At 35.3% G+C, this 19,352-nt stretch overlaps 1 protein-coding gene across 1 annotated transcript in view; it reads right to left on the reverse strand.

Moving 5' to 3' along the window:
- Positions 1-19,088, reverse strand: part of LOC150087917 (LIM/homeobox protein Lhx9-like) — a 129,354-nt gene extending 110,266 nt beyond the window's left edge. Inside the window, exon 1 of the mRNA XM_090369962.1 lies at positions 18,818-19,088. The gene's annotated coding sequence lies outside the window, so the exon portion shown is untranslated. The remainder of the gene's footprint in view (positions 1-18,817) is intronic.
- Between the last annotated feature and the right edge of the window lie 264 nt (positions 19,089-19,352).

A 19,352-nucleotide genomic window follows, 5' to 3' on the forward strand; every position in this document is an offset into this window, starting at 1 on the left:
ACAATCTCAATCGCACAAATCCGGAATTCTCATCCCAGAAGACATCGAGCCTTCATCTTTGAGGAAAATTGAGCTTCATTTCCCTTAGACTGTCAGTATCTCCATAATAAACAAACGGCTTAAAAGAACCTTTTAGAATCAGCAGGAAACGTTTCTCTTGGTGTATAAATTTATAGTTAAAATAAATAATAATAAATAATAATCATAATCTCTTAATCTTGTTGACGGTGAAGATAAACATGCAGTTTCAACGGGAGGAGAAAAATAATTACTGTGCAGGTGTAAAATTGCTTTGATACGTCATTCCACACTTCCACTAAGAAACCGTTGTAAAAAAAAGTACCTTACAGTATCATGTAGATAATTTTATAGCATTAAAAGTACCTTTTTATATGACTTTCTACGCCCTGTTGTCTGCCTTTAAATTTAAAACAAATGCTAACTTCAGAATAGACATATGCATTCATTTATTAAAAGTAAAAACAAACAAACAAAAAAAGAGAAAGATATGGAGAGTAGGATTTCCCCAACTTCCTGACTTCTGTTTCGCCATCACTTCATTTTGCCATAAGAAGACAGGATCATTCAAAAAGAGAAATGTCCCGACCATTTCTAAGACAGCAGGAAGCGGCTGTCAAGATCTAGTCATACATCGCAGCATTAAGGTGTGTAAAAGTTGTGTCGGCATTTTGAAATGGAAAGGGCTTTCAACTAGCCAGTACTTCAGCGAATGTATTTATTTCCAACTCAGAAGATCTTCAAAGCTTAGGTCGCAACTAATAGACATATTTTTTGCTGCTCATATATGAATGGGCGCCTTGACAGCTTTCCTGCTATCCTTCAACGGCTGGGGATTTCTTTCTTTTTCTCATTCTGATAAGCCGTAGGAGCGGCGACACTGCAGCTGACATCTCAAAAGGACCTTCAGACCATTTATCGGAAATTTCCATTGCATTTTGCTGTATCCAGTCCGCCATAATTTATGAAATATTTCCGTTTAGCAAGCCATTATTCACAGAAGTGTGATTTTACCAGGCGGCATCTCTGTGTGAATATGCAGATTGGTACTACCCTCCCCAGCGCATTTTATTCAATTTCAATTTCTATACAGCGAACAGCAACTTTAAACTATTGTAGATATTTTTTCAGAACTGTAGAAAGTGCCACAGTTTGTAATAGTTATCCAGCGATGTCTATAACATAGTGATATTAATCTGGTCTTATGGATCAGTATCTTTTAACAATAATCCCACGAAATTCCTTATAAAATCAGTAATATGGGAGGGTTAATTTGGTTGGAGGTAACTAAGTCCATGAGACGTCAGTCTATTTTGTCTGTAAATGGCATGTATAGTGGGATTTTCAGTTTTAAGAGATGAAAAACCAGAATTTCAGAAATTAAGACCATGCCAACTAATTCTGTCACGGTGCGAATAATTCCTAGAAAAGTTCCTCGCGTAGAGACGGGATTCGAACCCCTTACTTTTCTTTACAGTATGGAAGGGCAGTGATTATAACTACTGTGTTAGCCACGAGGAAAAAATACGATTTAACTGTTGTTTGGCGAAGTTGTGTGCACTACAGCAGCTTTTCTTTCTAGCCTTTAAAACTTTCTTAAGGCAATTAAAATTCATGCTTTAGTCTGTGTTTCATATATATAACCTTTTTTCCTTTAGAAAAGGAAAGTTCATTTTAGAAAAGTTCATATTAAGAAGCTACACAAAAAATCAACAGGCCAGCCTAAATACGAGTATATCAAACCGCGATTTATACTTTTGATAACTGTAATATGCACACTGTTCATATAGGTCTCCTGGTAACGCTATGTATTGCCTTCGATTTTTAAACTGCCACACTTGATTTATTCATTTTGCGTTCGACTCATTAAGTCAAAGGGCCTTCCAACCAGCCGACGGATGTGCTGAAAATGTCTACCTCCTGTCGGCTTTATTAACAGAATCTCAAAGAAACCTAAAATTTAAAAAGAGATAGTTATTTTACAATTTAGATTAAGTAATTCAAAGGAACTTATTTCACAGAATATATAAATGAACCAATACGAATTCATTATCGATGTACTTCCATTGAAAAAGATTTGGAAGACATGCTCAACACCCACTTCTCCATATATATTTGCATTATAGCCATAGTAGCTTATGCGCCATTAAACGCCCATATATATTCTTGTCCTGAGCGAATTCTCCTTATTTCCTCATATGCACGATTTCTTCTCTTATCTCTAATAGTTTTTCCTCAATTTCCCTCTAGATCTCTTCTTCTTAACTTTCCCTCTCCATCACATCCTTCATCAGTTGCTCATTAATCCAATTTCTTGTCCACCTTCTGATTATTTAAGTCAAACATCTCTTCTTAAAAACATCCTCATTTCTCACTTTATAAACCCATCTTATTTTTTAAATCTTCTTCCTCCATACCCACATTTCGAAACTTTTCAATCTTCTAATATCTCCCGTTCTCAATGTCCATGTCTTTTCTCCATAAAGTACCATACTCTATTGCAGGCATCGTACCACTCTTTTACTTAAACAAATTCCTAATCTCCCACATAATATCCTTCTTCTCTTCTAAAAAGCATTTTTCCCATTGTTGTTCTTATTTCTCTTATTTTCTTTGCTTCTTCCTTCATACCTGTGCTCACTCACCTATTTATTTGCATTTTCTAATTTCAATATCGTGGTCATAATCCAACTCGTCGTAATCCAATTTCAATATTGTCGTCATAATCTCTGTCTTCCCAATAATTATTCTCATCGCGAACTTACCACAACTCTCCTTTAGCTTGTCAAGCAATTTCTACAATCCTTCTTCATAATGTGTCACCGATGCCGTATCATCCTCGAATTTAACATTCTCAAAGACCTTTCCCCCTATCTTTGCCACCTGTAATTCTTCCTCGTCCACATTTCCTTTATTAAATGCCTCTTTAACCATTTCTTGTACATATATATATTAAATAAAGTCGGGGAATGACAACCCCCCCCCCGTATCACACCACTATCTCTATCTTTACACTTTCAGTCACCTTGTCTTACTCTATCTTTACACTTTCAGTCACCTTGTCTTACTCTAATTTTACATTTGTCCCCACTATATTCTACAAATTTGTACTAATCATTCCTCTGTCCTTCTAATCCACTCCCTGTCCTTTCCAATATATATCATAATTTACCCCAGTCTTCCCGATCAAGAACCTCCCAAATCTATAAAACACTGCTCGTTTGATCCAATATTCTCCCATTGTCTTGCTGTGTTATCTTTCTTTTCCTTCTCTCTATAGCTCTCTGACCTTTCGCTTTTTCTCCATTTCTTGCTGCTCGCATTCCTCTTACAATAAATCGTATTTCTAGCCCTTTTTTATACTTTTATTAATTTCTTACATAACCTATTAAAATACTTTATTATATGTTTCTATCTTTACATGGACTGCTGAGAAGAAAACATTGCTAGCTATAATACTCATCACAGCTCGAATAATCGTGACCAGGGATTAAATTATTACTATTCTAAGTCTGTTGTTAATCTTTCTATATTATGTATAACATGTTAGTGTCTCCCTCTTTCTAATACGAGTAGAGTTTATCAAATATATATGATATAATACAGTATGTGAAACGATATTGAGCCGAGTCTTGAACCATTTACTGAAGCTAAACTGCTATCCTGGTTGAACCATAAATGCAACTGGAACTAAGACTGACCATTGATGACTAAGCTTTTAAAATTAATTAATAGCTTCTATGCTCCTCAACTTCTCTCTCTTCACGTAGACAAGATAATTAGAGGGCGAAGAAGTCCTTATCTATTTCGAATAATGTAATAGAAATGAAATGTACTAGCTGCATCTTTAATAACAATTTAATTCAAGCGATGTCTTCCGTATTACTCTCAATGGGCCCCCAGAGGATCCCGGTCCACCTTCTGGCAACACTAGGCGAGTCAGTCTCTTTTGAAACAGTACGTGCTCTACTGGGACTGGCCCATCTTCCCGTGGTGTAGACGGGTACCCAGAATCATCTCTCGAGGTGACTGATGCTTCTGGGCAGCCAAGTGGCCAGAACATGCGCACTACTCACACAAACCTACACCAGTCAATTTCTGGCTATACATGTTCACATGTCTTCCGTATTGTTAACGTATGTTATATTGAACTAATTCCTGTTACCACGCCAACTCTCCTAGTGGATCGATTATCTGGGAAGTGATCCTTTGGTTAATAAATGATTATAAATAAATAAATTCTCAAAACTAAAAACTGCACTAATAAAAAAAATGGAAAGGAAGGGAGAATGACTTCAATAAATGAAGTAACAGATGCTTGTTATTCCGTATGCGTGTACCTCCCGTGCATCAAGCCCTTCCATCAACAAATCCCTACCATTTCCCAGCTTGTCAGCCTATCCATCCAAAGATAAGACTAAATATTGTATTTTTTGGATTACTAGTAAGTAAACACGTACCAGTTATTTTACGCATAATTTACATTACTAATTTTTCCTATTTCCGTTTTTACATATTGCGTTTCTGTATTTTCTAACATATCCCTTGAGCCAAACTCCTCCAATTGTTTTCAGTATTAGCCGTTCACGGCCTTGTCGATCGCGAGGTTTGATTGATCATCAGTTTGTCAGTCTCTAATCCTCGCGATCGATAACAGAAAAAAAAATGGTGATAGCACCTCAAGACATTTATTTCCCTTGCCCCTTTGTAACTATCCATACACACCGATGGTTATTATCCATCTAATGATGTCACCATAAATACACCGCATTTCTGTATACAGCTGGTATTAAAAAATTCTCATTAATATTTGAAACTTTCTCATATCTTTTCTATATACTGTTTTTCAGTCTTTGAATAAAGATAAATGTTATTTATGTATTCTTTCAGTTCTTTGCATAAGGATAAATAATGCCTGTATTCAAAATGACATGTTTGCCGAAAGAAACGTTATCTCTGCTTGAGGTAAGCCATTCGTTCATTTTATTCATTCATTTTCTTTTTGCCCAACTAATCTACTTTAATATGCCCATGCCTATCACATACAAAAATTATTCATAAATTTTGAAATATGGGCACAATCAGTGGGCCATAAAAATTATTTAGCTGTTCATTTATCCTTTACACACACTAGTATGAAATATTTTTCATCGAACAAATTTGAAAATACTTTCAGTTTAATCTAGAAACAGTGTTGTTATTCCAAAATTTTAAACATTTGTTGAATTGCCCAGAAAAATCTGTTTTGAATATTTTATATATTTTTTTATTAAATCTGCATAAGAAATATTTGTATATTAAATGAATTTTTCATCGAGAAACAGTGTTTCTATATTAACCACGAAATAAATTATCTTTCTGCTTGGCGTTTATCCTTGGCGTTTAGCTGTTAGAAAATTTCGAAACTCATCCATTGAAATCATCATATTTAAAACATTATCCATATTATCCATCTTATTTACTTACTTGCGTTTGAAAGTTAAGAAGTTCAGACACCATATGAACTCTGCTTCTTTACTTCATTTCCTTTTGTTCGTTAATATAATACAGTGGATATTTTCTCTAACATGGAACCATATTTAAAAAGTTTTAAATACACCATATATAATCGGAAACTTCTCCATGTGTGTTGTGAAGATGACTCTTAAATTATATTTAGCCAATTATATAATAAATGATAAATATTTTATATAATTCGAAAAAAAAAGTAAAAGGCATGCTCCCATGGGAAAAACGTTTTTAATTTAACTAAGAAATAATCAAATACAGACATGTCCTCTACTTTGGACATGATCATATATATATATTTCTACAGAAAAATGAAGAAAAATGATCATATATATATTTCTACAGAAAAATGAAGAAAAACAAAGTTTTTGAAATTTGATAAAATATTAAAAAGTTGCAGCTTAGTCCTGTACTGGGCTAATTTAAATACTTAACGATACAAATTATGAAAAAGTAATTAAATATATTCATGACGTTGAAATTTTTAAACCTAATAAGTAATTTGAACTAATTTTTCTTCATTTGAAATTCCTAACCGACGTGATGGGCCTGGTACGATTTTACTGTAATTCTTTTGTTTAGGGTGTCTTTAGAGAGCTCTATGCCCTATTTTTCATTCATCTAATACACTCAATTTCTTGGAACCTATATTCCCTTTTATGAATTCCAACATCCATGATCAGTCAAATTAGAAGTTCGTGGAATATCCTGTTATGATATAGACACACATTTCAGAAAAATGTAAGTAGAGCCCAACATATTTTAAAATAAATATCACGGAAAATCCAACATATTTACTGGCTTCTTTTCCCATGCATGAGTGGCGTAAGATGCCAGTAAAATTTATTTCAAAATGAACGCTGCACAATTCAGTGTCGAAACTGTCGTACGGTTGAGGCCTGATGACTGATTTGGTCTAAAAATCACGTGGAGCTGTTCGGATACCTAGCCGGGGGGGACAGAATTTATAGCTTTGCCTCTACTGCGAATATTACTGTAATAAAAATTGGAATGTGCATACTAGTCGCATTAAGAGTTTCTTATTTACATCACATCATCACATTACTTTCACATGCAGTCGCGAAATATTTCCATTAATTGGCATTATTTGTTAATTGAAAAAGTGCTTTTACGATACTTGGGGAGAAATGGAAATTATATCCACTGTAAAATTATATCTGTTATGAAATCCTAATTAGACTTAGAGCCATCCCAGGGATCATTGGTATATGTTGAAAATTTGGTAGCAATGCGCAGTTTTCCTGTTGTTTAATGCGAAAGTATATTTTCATGCGGTATTTTATAAAGGGAGAGGGAACGAGGGCTGTGAAATCGTTACTGGACCTGAAATTTTCCCAAGGACCAACAGAAGAACCTAGGTTGAAAATTTGGCCACGATCCGACTTTTCGTTCTAGAGTAAAATATGAATAGGCTTCTCTGGTCGGGGGGCGGCTATGACTGATCTTAAACACTTTCCAGGGACCAATGAAACATGCTGAAAAAGTGGTATCTAGCGACTGAACTTTTTCTTATTGAGTAATGTCTAGACATCAGATAACATACTTCCATTACAAGTTAGTACGGAGTGCGTTATATTTCAGGCGCATTCTTTTTATTATTATTATTATTAATCGATTTTTTTTCTTTTGCTGTGATTAACTAAGTTAAAAATAAATATAGTTAGCTTCTTATTAACTAATTACTAAGAATATAACTTTATAGAATACTTAATAAAACTCCCCAGTTGTACGTTCTCTAAATCTCTCCACAAATCTTTCTATTTGAACCAAATATAAAATTTCATGAAAATCCTTTCACTGGGAGTTGATACATGCGGACGGAAAGACAGATAGACAGACAGATTGATGGATGGACATGGTGAAGACAATATATGCTAACGCGCGTAATCACTTTTTCTACCATGGTGGGGTTATTACTATCCAATTGTTTATGGAATTGGAATTACACGCCTTGTTGCATCTTCCACTCGGTTGACATCTGTCTTCACTTACCCTACTTCTTCTTCACATATTAAATTTGGATTTTACTTTTCTTATTGACTTCTCAGATGTAATTAGTCAGCTGTACATTGTTATTTGCATACACAGTGTACATTGTCGGATGTACATTGGGTGTTTTCAAGAAATCAAATGTTGTTTCTTATAAAACATATTAGAATACCTAATTTTTCAGATTCTTAATGGGAATTAAGAACCGAAACCTTGGCTTTTCGACAATTGGTTCATTATATGAGCTAGAATATGGATGATTGCAATAATATTGCAACGTTGAATAAAACTTATCTTCCATGTACAATTTAAAGATGTATTCGATCTATTTTAGCTTTTGTTGAATTTAAGCTTTGAATAATTGGACTCTTTACATCAATAGTTGCGTAAACATTCCTCCTTAAAATCTGTAAACTCAGAGAAATTAACTTAAAAAGTCATAAAATACCTGTATAGATTTTTTAATGAATTTTTACGTCAACAGAGTATGTTAGACTCTCTCAAGGACTTTAAAAAATTTCCTTTAAAAAGAATCTGTCTGTCATTTGATTGTAACCTAACTTCTTTATATATTTCTATGTGTTCAAGAAAAATTTATAAACACACACTTTCTATTTCTCGGAATATAAGTACTTTGTCATCCCTAATGACTAGTTTTCTCTGACGCCTAAGTATATCACAATATTTCCATCGTCATACGACTCTATCATTGTCCCTAAATTTATGTGCTCCCGCTGTATAAACACCACAATTTTTTTATACACTAAAGAAATGGGCCTTTCCCAGAACTTAAGTTGGCACATTCTAAGTGATTACCAATGCATTATGGAAGGCAGTTCTGGAAGGAGTTAACTTTATTTGTAAAATGCCATACAGATGCATAGAAAGATAAAATAAAGAACCAGAAGGGGTGGATGGAAGATAAGAGAAAAAAATTACTGAGAACAGCTGTTTGCGGATGATCTCGCAATGTAGATACAAGGGATGAACTATAAAAGAGATTTATGAATTAGCAGAGGATGAAAGGGGGGGGGGGTAAGGTCGCAAGATTAATACTGTATTGGGAAAATAGAAAATATTACGAATGGAATGAGAGAATAAAAGTCACGATGTTGTAGCAGACAGAAGGAAGGCTGGATGGACAAAGAAAAGTAGGAAGTTGTGTAGTGGAATTATATATTCTTAAGAAAGTATACAAAGCGAAACAGAATGAAAAATTTTTTTAGATAATTAGACGGGCGGTGGAAAAAGATGCACAGAAAACATAAATCAGAATACTCAAGAGAGACAGAGAAATATGAACACAGAAGTAACAGTAAGAAAAGATATTTGTAAACGTTAGTGTCGTAAAAATGAATATAAGGACAGCAAATTGCCTTTGGATCATCATTGACAACCAAAGTAAAGGTATATCTGAAGCAGAGAGAAATGGAGAGGAAATTACATCAGCGGGATAAGCATCGCGCACAGGATAGAGAAGTGAGGAACATTTTTTTTTCCGAACAGCATATCTCAGCAAATAAACTGCGAAGAAAAGAAAAAAGCTTAGTTTACTTTTATTCATAACCCGTATTTACTAGTAATGACAAATTACCACTGTTAAGAAACAAGGATGCACCTGGATAAATCCAACTGCCATGCACCCTGATAAATCCAACGGCCATGCACCCTGATAAATCCCAAGTACGTACTCTTTAGATTAAGAAATAGCGTTTAACCAAAAATAATTTCAAAATAATCGATATAAGCATACTCTTCGTGGGATTGCTTTCATTACCGCAAAAGAAACGACTATGATTTGTCAGTGATCTTCAGGTACAGTCGACAGAGGAATTTGGTGATGCCTACGCAACACTTCAGATTGATATCTTACAGATGTTATCAGATTATTCTCCATAGTTTGACACTGCTTAGACGTAGGGAAGATTAAGTCCATCATGAGATAGATGACAATAATTTTTTCATTGTTATTGTCTGAATATTTGTTCTTTTATTTTTTTATTATACAAAAATTTTAAATCGCAAGGTGAAGAAGTTGACAAAATCTTTGCCATATTTGCAAGCTATGAAGGCTATTTGAAGTTTATCCTGATAATATTAAACCTTATCAGAATATGCTACGTCATATCTTAAAATTATTTAATGGTGTGACAAAGTTTTTCGAATGTTTTTCATGATGATTACCATCATTCAGTTTCAGTTATACTTAGCTACAGTGTTTTCTCCCCCACTCCGGTGGGGATTTAGACCAGAATGGTTCGAAACGTTATTGAACAAAATTTGATTTCTCATCTTTAATTTTTCAATGGTCATTTAAATTAAAATAAATCTATAGCAACAGTAAAAGAGATGCCCTTTTCACTTATAGTCAGAGCAAGAAATATTCATATTGTACTAATAAAATGCGAATCCGCTTCGGTTAATCCCACTTTTAATGAAACCACCAAGTGATCATTCCTCTCCACGAACTAATGGTATCTTCATGGATTTGCATTTCCATAGAAAATTCCGTTGTTGCGTGGTCAGCAGAATTTTTAGCGACGTCTACCACGGTATTCGCTCAAGGTTTGAAAATTTCTCTGGAAATCCTGATAATGCTCGCTCAGCGCTGAGTAATTAATTTCATTCCGGAAACTTGAGTAATGTTTCATACTCATCTTATGTCAACAGTCTGAAATGGGCCCCTTGAGTCTATTTATTTGCTTCTTCGGCCAATAATCTTGGCCGAAGAAACAAATAAATGAAGCACCATGCGGGAACAGTGGTTCTCAGATCTATAGTTGATCCAAGAGACGTGGTCCAAATTTTTCCGTAATTTATTTTTCCTTCATAATCAGAAATATAAAGTTGATTAAGTACTCCATTAGAAAAAATCTGATCACTGTAATAAAATTAATGGAGATAAAGAAAAAAATTCTGTGGTGATTTTAATACTCCTTCCCAGTTGACTTTCCCCTGATTTATCACCCCCAAGAGAGAGGATAACTGCAAAAGTCATCCTCTCTCTCTCTTGGGGTAATAAATCATGAAGTTTCCTAGACCTCTTTCTTCCTGTAGTTATTAATTTGTGAAGACATTCTCTGATTATAACACTGTCCGTGTGGAGTTCTGAGTTCTATTGGATTAACCGTTATCCAACGGTTAACTGATGAAGGGCAACGTAAAGCCGAAAGCTTTTTGTATTACTGGTTACTGTATGTATCTAACATATTCTGTTTATCGTATGTATTTAACATTAAACCTAGTTTAACTACAACTTGTTATTTTATTTTACTTTCCGTTCCGCTCTGTGCTACATAATAGAGAATATAGAGTAATGAATCCAGAGCGCGTAGGCCTTTTTACCTATGTTCTCAGTGCTAGTTTTCTCAGATTCGAATTTTCGACTATTATACATATTTTTAACTTGAACTTAGCGATGTGCTCAGTTCAAGTTAATATAGGGAATCCAGTTAACAATGGATTCCATATATAACAATAGGCTTGTGTACATTTGTCCTACTTAATCCTGCCATATTCGACAAAAAATGACCGCATATTTACAAGATATCAGTATTTTGCGAGACGCTCTTACTTAAAACAAGAAAAACTTGTCGAATCGGAATGATTTGAACATTGCCTGTGTTCACTATCACTTTGACCATAATGCTCCAATTGATATGGTATGCTCGTTCCCGTGGTCTTTTTATCTTATATTTTGATTTTAAGTCTATACAAGTGAATATACTTGTATTCACTCTTGATTTGCATGTTGTGCAGACTGGAAAAAAATCCCCCCCCCCCAAAAAAAAACCGGAAAAACTCGTGGAGAAAACTTTTAAAACTCTGGCCTTTTCAAAGTTGCGAACCACTGTAATTTACTGTTATTTACGTTCTAAACTATCACAAAATGTACGGTATTTGTATCTGTAAAATGAGATTGGCGAACTACTTTAATGTTGAGCAATGAGTCGTTAACGGAATTACACAGTCTGTGTAATCTAAACTAGCGGATTACCTGTGTAGGAGTAATTGGCTTATCCTGCATGGATAGTTTGCACCTGAGAATACCATTTCACAGTCCTCTGCGCAGTGTCGTTTGCTTTTCTTTCACCCAAAAGGCCAGGGTCTACCCAGGCAGGATTGTAGGCTTTTGTCACACTGTAGATGAGATATTCAGTCTCAGGTGATAATTGTTGTGTTCACAATCCGTCAGTTTTTTTTTTTTTTTTGCCTTTAGTTGCCAGTGTTAATTTTTTGCTGACGTTACTCTTTATATATTATATATGCAGTTTCGAAATTAAGTGCGCTGGTAAAACACGTTTGTTTCGTGGCTTATCCTATCTCTCGAAGAGTCTAACAGGAAAAATCTAAAACATCTAAAATGTCTTAAAGTGAAAACCCCTTCACCTAGTATATTTCCAGTTGGGTCTCTCCGGTTGCGTTGTTGAGAATCTGGTCACTCTGCCCGCCCCAGCACTTCCTCAAAATCGAATACTGGTTACGCTGGTTGAACCAAGTACTCCAAAAACCATTCGCCATTTCTAGAGGGATCGTTTATGCCATTTAATTTAATTTATTGGTATTAATGGCCTTTAAGCGTGCGCTCAGAACCATAAGTGTATTATATGTGTGGAATTGTGTGTTCATGTGCTGCCTTCCATGTTGTCCAGACTGAAAAACCCGAAATAACTCAAGGGTGGACCTTCCATTTGAGATCGGCTAACTACAGCCTCGAATAAAGGGAATGTTAGAAATTCTTCCAGTCATCGACAGGAATCGAACCGCCGTCTGCCACTCCAAACGAGTGGCACAAGGCAATGGATCGCGTCTATTGGGCTTCTACGAAGTGCCGATCTTTTATTCCGGTCCCGATATTGGCATAAAGTTCAGCATTGCTAACTCTAGCTAAACTCCTCATTGCCAGGCTATACTCCTCTGACATATTATCAATTGTCACACTTTCTCACAGCAAAAAAAAAAAAAAAAAAAAATGCCAGGATCTGTAGTTGGATATATAAGACTTAACCTACAACAACAAAGTCTGCAGAGGATGTTTCCCTCCAACACCACTGGCTTTTTAGACAGTCTTGGAATTGACAACGAAACTCATTGCTAACGAAAATTACAGGATCAACACCTTCCAAAAAATGTACCAACTTATCCGGTGTATGCTTCAAACCTCTCAAAAAGGTGCGACTGAAATTCAATCACTCCGACCACCAAGGGATTTGTGTTAAAAGATCATTTAGGACGGAGTAGCCCAGTGTTTTGCGTGTTGTTCTCATATAACATAATTTTCGCACATACTCCTATCAGATTAACTGTTTAGTCTTAACCTTTTAGATAGTCAAGAAAATCTGTGTCGCATACTATACATACGAGATGCCAAAAAAAAAAAAAAATGTTCGGCCACTGAACTTTGTATCTTTAAATTGTAGCATGGTAATGAGTGGAGACTTGTTTAAACATGTTCCGTGACTCATCTAGATATTTTACTGCATGAATGAGTCGGTTATCTGCAATCAGTCAGAATTAGCGCGCGTTGAATAGAATATCTTTTGTATTCGTCACACTTTAAAATATGAATAACGAATGAGTTAATTTTCAAATTAGGGAAAAATGCAACTGAAACCCACGAAATATTAAAATCAGAGAACATTCTGTGTCATTCGAAGACTTTTTAGCGATTCGCAAAGTTTGCAGAGGACTGGTAATCCGTCGAAGATGTCCTCACTCTGTTTCTCGCCTTCCCTACCCCCCCAGCAAACTTCAAAAATAAATGATTCAGTCGCTCGTGATTGAATCATTGAACCGCCGTTTAGCCATCCGCGAAGTTGCTATAGTGAAATTGATATTTCTTACGGAGCATGTCAATTGTCAATCAATTTTAACACAATATTTGGGAATGCAACGCTTTTCAGCCAAGTTTATACTTCACATCCTCGTTGAAGATAACAACGTATGGTCATGACACAGAAACAAAGGCCCAGTCCTCTCAGTGGAAGACTGAGAGGACTGGGAAGACTCTTCTCCAAGACCCAAAAAAGCAAGACAATCTCGATCAAATGTGAAGATCGTAGTTATCATATTTTTTGACTCATAGGGCATTGTTCATTATAAATTTTCCCTTCAATCAAACAGTGAACCAGGAATACTAAACAGCAGTTCTACAACGATGCTGCTCGGAGAAACTGCTGGGAAAAGTAGGCTTCGGAGAAACTGCTGGGAAAAGTAGGCTTCGGAGAAACTGCTGGGAAAAGTAGGCTTCGGAGAAACTGCTGGGAAAAGTAGGCTTCGGAGAAATGGCGCTTGCACACTTGGCACTTTACATTCAACAATTTCTTGCGAAGCATCACATCACTGGTTCCTCCATCCGCTATACATTCGGGATTTAGCTTCCAGTGTTTTTTCTTTTTCTCAAGCTTAAAGTCTCCTGGAACGGTTACGGATTTGCACGACTGATGAAGTTATTCAGAAACGCGATACAGGAACTATAGCAATTCCAAAAGAAACCTATCAGAAATGCTTCCAGAAGTTGCAGAAGTAATGGAATCGGTGTATACAGTGCGAACGAGACTACTTCGGAAGAGATTCATTCGAATAGCCAGTAAGCTTCTTCATTTCTCAGATATTAGTTCATTCCCGAACTTTTTGATCACACCCTGTATATTTTCTACATGCTTGCAATACAGCGTTTAATAATAATAATCTTGTGTCTAACTGTTCTTGTTATATGTATTATCTTAATGTGAAGTAGCCAAAGTCTACTTGACCTCACAATTCTGTTTTATACAGTATGTCTGTCTGCAGTGTAATCAGCAACATTTTTTGATTTGTTTGAAAGAAGACCGGTTTTCAATCTTCTGTATTGCTTAAATGCTTAGTTTGGTTCGATTTAATTGGATTAATAAACGTAGCTAAGACTATGAATATGGATGTGGGTCAGATTTAAGAATTTCTCTTTGAAAATATTCCTTGACCCCCACATGAGACCTACAGCTTCGTACCAGATAAAAATGCCCTTTTTGAATTTGACTGCTATTTTATTAAAAGAGATCAGATGAAGAGAGTTAGTGCACATAGATATTATCTGATCATTTCTCAGTTGTTCAATAACAGCAACATAGCGATTTTATAGTCAGCGAAGTAAATAGACCCTAAAAACAGGTACTGAAATACAAAGAATAACATTTTTACTATTCTTCATAAGAATCTGTAATAATACCAGAGCATAATCCAAACGCCCATATCTAACCAAACCAGGTCATTTATACTGTGGAAAACAAAGAGATAATATCAAACTCATAATTTGACATCTGACCTCTAGATTCGGATCTCAAGTTCTTTAAAGCAGTTTTTGTTGCTATAATGAAAAAAAAAAAAAAAAAAAAAGAAAAAGAAAAAAAAAAAGCACAGTGACTATAGGTATTCAATAGACGATGGGAAAAGTGTAACCCCGTTTTCATATAATAAATTTTAGGGAATTAAAGTTTTTGTGATTTTAACCCGATTTTACGAAGAATAAATGCAAGTAACGTGAATGCCTTAATTCCGCATTGAACACTAGTTGGCTCAGTCGCAGATTCGCGGTCATTTAAGAAAATTGAGGGCAGAGCGCCACTGGGTGGTAAATTGAAAGAAAACAATAGAGTTTTTCATATTAGAAACATCACGCGACTCCCTGTGAAATAATTGTTTCTTAGTCATTAAATAACTATTAAAAACTGAGCCCCATTTTCAAAACCCAAATGATAAGAATTCCTATGGGAAAAAAATGGGAAAGAATGACAGATATAGCGCTCATAACGAACAATGGAATCGTTACGATGGTCAATGTTATAAAAGCAATCATTCTAATATTGACCATCGTAACGATTTCATTGTATGTTATTTGGATCAACAAATGGATGGAGACTTACTTTCAAAATATCAGAGCATATTAAAATATACAATTTTTGATGTGGTTTTGTGAAGATACAAAAACAAGTGATGCGTCCTCTTGATTCCATTCCAACCTCAGAAGCGACTCAATTGACAGGGTTAAGATTGGCTATCGTCTTGGAATCAAAAATTAGGTGCACCTGTATGAAGTAATCCAATTAATACCATGGCATAATATTTTTATTGTCTGCAATGCTGAAGAGTCTGAGATAGTAATTTGTTTTCATATCACCAGGACAGAAATACAGTATTTGGTGATTAATTGGATTGTAGCGTTATTAGAGCAAAGTAAGCAGCATGAATGCTTCTCAGCCCATTGGGGTGCAGAGCTCTATCGAATTTAATAATATGATTTTGGAATATTACTTCCCATATATTTTTGTTTCAATTTAAATACGCTAAAATTTTATCAGCAGAAACGTTGTAACTCTGACCTTTTTACCTATTTTGAGAGACTTTTGTACTCATTTTTAATCAAGCTAAGCTATTTATCTAGGTACATTTTTATAGATATAGCACTGATGACAGCAGCATACAGTTATGTGAAGTAGTTTAATCCGTGATTTTCATCGATATAAAACAGGATCTGTGAAACTCTCTTATGGACAATAACAGGAGACAAAATTGTTGCATGATAAAAGATTACGTGATAACTGAATTCAGTATAGTACGTCTGGGGTCAACCGAGAATTATAAAATGTCAGCACATGTTGTCGTGACACACCTGTAAGAATACTCAAGTGAGAAACGTTTATGCGCAGCCTTGGTCCTTGCTGAATATTGCATGCTTTGGTGCTTGGACAAAACACGGAAAATTTGAGAACCACGTTCAGCTCTGCAGCTTCGGTACCTTTAGCCTACTGGTGTTGTATCACAGTTGGTTGTAACAGTAAAACGATTAATAGCTCGTAAAAACCTTATTATTTCATAATAGATTAATAATTGCACACGTTTGTTACTGAATTATTTTAGCATTTTAGTTAATGAGGAAATAAACGACTCAAACCTTCATAGGTTGAATTGCTTTGATTTTTATGAGATGAAGTTGATATGACCTATCGCTAGCTAGCGCAGAAACATAAAAAAATCTGGTTATGTCACACAGAGAGTCTTGTACTCGAATTAACAGCTAATTGGAGAGTTGTTATGAGTTAGAACTAATGTAGCTGTGAAAAGTCAGTGAGTTGTATGTTGAAATTGTCCGGAATTTTTCCGGGAACAAATCCATGTCTGTATGATTTTGTTTAATTTTAATATGTAAATTATACTTTATACTGAAAAGAAAAATTGTATAATATGGAAACAGTATACAGATGAGGTGGCACAACTTGGAAAAACGAAAAGCGAGACAAAACTCTAGTTATACAAATATTTTTTTTAATTCTGTATTCAGACCGACAACCTCGTATACAAAGAACCAACGAAAGATATTTTTGTTGCTCCGAGCAAGCTTACTTTTTGCTGCCCATTTTTTTAAAAGAACAAGGGCTGCGGAAAGTCGTGACATAAAACTCATCACTCCAGATGGCTGTACGAGTTTCTTTATACGGTCACACGAGCCTTGCAGTTGACCTTTAGTTGTGGACAGCAAAGACTGTAGTCACTAAGACGCCAGTAGCCGAAAAGAACCCTTTAGCCTTCTACTCTATATTGGAAAATATTGGTATTGCTATAAGCATAGCCTAGTTGTAAACAACTTTAATAGGTAGAACAATGTGGACTTTATTTTATTTCTAAAGAGAGCTAATTGTTTTAATTCGATGTTTACCGTTGTCCAGTCAATGAAATCTAAACTTTGTATTTTGATAGTCATGCAAGAAAAAGTCTTTCCATGGAATTAAATTCGCTAAACGTGACGTGTTATCATAAAGGATAAATTACGATAATAAAATAGAAAACCGTCTCTGTTTATCTATTTGGAATTCACGCCCATTAAAGCTTATCACTGTCGGTTTTATGGCTTGGATTTTTCTAAGAATTTCTCAACTCCGCACGTCCGCCCACCCACACAGATTACTCCATTAGAAGCATCTGAGAGATATAACAGAAAAATAACGTCTTCCAAAGAAAATGATAAAGAATGTGACAGATATTATTACTGTATACAATGCAGTGCGTTAAAATTTACTTTTTTGCTTCGTGTATTTATTTCTCCCCTTGTGAGCACGCAGCTCATAATCGGGGCATGTTAGAAACGCCCACTTAGGTGATAAATAATGTTCATTTGATAGGGAGGATCAAGATAATGTGTTCCCCTCTTCCTTGAGAAATTTACTTGGCCTCTCTTAGTTATCTGTTTGCGAACTGGTATTTGCAACATTTTTTGTAAGAGTAAAGGGCCTTGAGGAAGTTGTCAGAAAATAGCGATCGTTGAAAACTTCTTAAAGTACTCATAATAATTGTAACTAGGGATTACATTAATTCTCATGACCAATAGATTTATATTCGCATTGTATAGTACATTAAACTGCATCCAACTTTATTACTTCATTTTATTGAATAACATTGACATCTGCTCACCCTTTCCTCCGGGAATCTTACAATTTACCGTGTGAAATGCATGCTGCTATTTGACCTTGTAAAACAGACAACACAAAGCAATGTTTTAGATAATTTGTAATCTTATACTTAATTAACACCGTGCTCTAGTTAGTTTTCTAAATGTACCATGTCGATCAATTCATTTATGCATATATCCTCGGACTCTGACCTTAATGAACCCATCCCATCTCAACTGGATCAAAATTACTAAGATTTGAAAAAAACTTCTTTAGTTTAATATTAACGATAGCCTTAATCCAGCAAGGAATGTATCTCAATATAAAAAATATTAGGTGCAATAAATTAAAATAATTTTAAGTAATTTTAAAAGTGTAGAATGAGAGCTTACTTAGAATCTTTATAAACTTATATATTCGCATTATTTTGTCAGATTTTAATCAGTAATATTTAAACTGAAAGATCTCTCTGTGTATAACATAATTACAATGCTCTTTCATTTTTAAAATATTCATTTTAAAAAATTATCTATCTTTCAAACTGTATTAAAATTGTACTTTCCAATTAAACTACATATTGCACTTGAGATCAGCTGCACAATGCAGTTAAACTAAAATTAATTGTAATTGTGATATGATTTGTCCTCCATCAGTGGATTACCATATCACAATTACTGGACTCTTTAAAATTAAAATGAAAGGAAATTTTGTTTTTTTCATATGAATGTTCCTTTCTAGGAATATTCGTATGCAATGACGTATCTCATCTTGAATCATAATTTTAAAGGTGGCATAGATGAAAAACATATTTTTCTTTCTTTTGTTTTCCTTCTAAACAACATAGATTTAAATTTACATACCTGGCTTTTGTCTCTGGGGGGATAGATGCGGGGGGAACTTCCGTGTGAGAAACTAGGTCTGCTGAAGTCCTGCGAACTTTCAAAACAGTTTCAAATTGCCAATCACCGCACCAAGAGATTCATCCAAAATGTCACTTACAGAAATACCAGCATCGCGATGCCGTTCTTTTCCCAAAAGGACCAAAACGTGTAATCTGTGACGACCTGACAAGTCTTCGGAAAAGGGGGGTTGGAGTTCTGCTCACTCTGCAAACAATTCTTCCGGTCAACAGTTTACGTTATCGCTTTACGTAATCGACGACTCGCGCGAACCGCTTCAACCTGGGCTAGCTGCCGGAGAAAATCGACGGCGGCACCCCTGCCATTCGTTCTTTCCCCGAGCACAACGACGGCAGAGGATTAAAGACAGACTGCGAACTAGAAATCACGTGTCGACGCCTCGCCAACCCAGAACTCCTTGAATGGCAGGAACGCCCGTGTGGTGCACTTTGGGAGGAGTCGGTCGGATATGCTGGGTGGATAAGGAGAGAGATTG

This window comes from Mastigoproctus giganteus, chromosome 3 (genome assembly GCF_048544385.1).
Source record: "Mastigoproctus giganteus isolate SK-2022 chromosome 3, ASM4854438v1, whole genome shotgun sequence".
Lineage (NCBI taxonomy): Eukaryota > Metazoa > Arthropoda > Arachnida > Uropygi > Thelyphonidae > Mastigoproctus > Mastigoproctus giganteus.